We start from the raw sequence: 807 nt of genomic DNA, 5'->3' as shown, positions 1-807 counted from the left end.
TTATTATGTGATGCTATGCACCCAGCCTCCAAGATGGCGGCGGGCATGCGCAGGAAACGCTGGCGGCCGATCTGGCCGCCGCCTGTCCTGCGAAAAATGTCACCCATGATGTGGCATCATGGGACGCTATGCACCCCGCCTCCAAGGTGGCGGCGGGCATGCGCAGAATGTGACGGCGGACAACATTACCACCGCGCCTTCTGATAAGGACTTTTTATGCCCAATATCGTTTTAGTATATTCTGACTTGTCATTTCGGATTTGGACGAATCAACTGAATTTCGTTGATCTGCAGGCTCCTCCCAATCCGAAGGCTCATGTCTAACTAGAAGTAAAAAGGTGACTTTGTATCACGGCATTTTACCAAATATGAGCTCCATAACATCACTGAGACAATATATATAAACGTTATCCCGGTGTACAGATTATTTATAGAGTGGTTGTCAGAGTTGAACGACGTATGCGAAGGCCGCTGGGTTCCAGCCGGACATCTCGTCATCGGCAGCCTCCGGTCACAGAAGGGTTAAAGTAGATGCATCAGACGAAACTACAACAAAGTGACAGATGCGCCAAATTCCTTCAACCCGCGCAGGGCGTCACATGGGCGATCCCGGGAGGAGGCGAAAAATGGATCAAATCTGAGACTTTTCTTTCCCAACCCCCGACGACTCCACCTTCCCAGTGACAGACGGATCCGGAGCGTTGTTTACACATCACAAGATTACACCGGGATACAGAGAGAGAGGGAGAGGGGGGAAGAGAGAGAGAGAGAGAGAGAGTGTGGGGGAAGAGAGAGAGAGTGTGGGGG

This window comes from Nanorana parkeri, unplaced genomic scaffold (assembly GCF_000935625.1).
Source record: "Nanorana parkeri isolate BGI_ZX_2015 unplaced genomic scaffold, ASM93562v1 scaffold1507, whole genome shotgun sequence".
Lineage (NCBI taxonomy): Eukaryota > Metazoa > Chordata > Amphibia > Anura > Dicroglossidae > Nanorana > Nanorana parkeri.
This window is presented reverse-complemented; position numbering follows the sequence as displayed.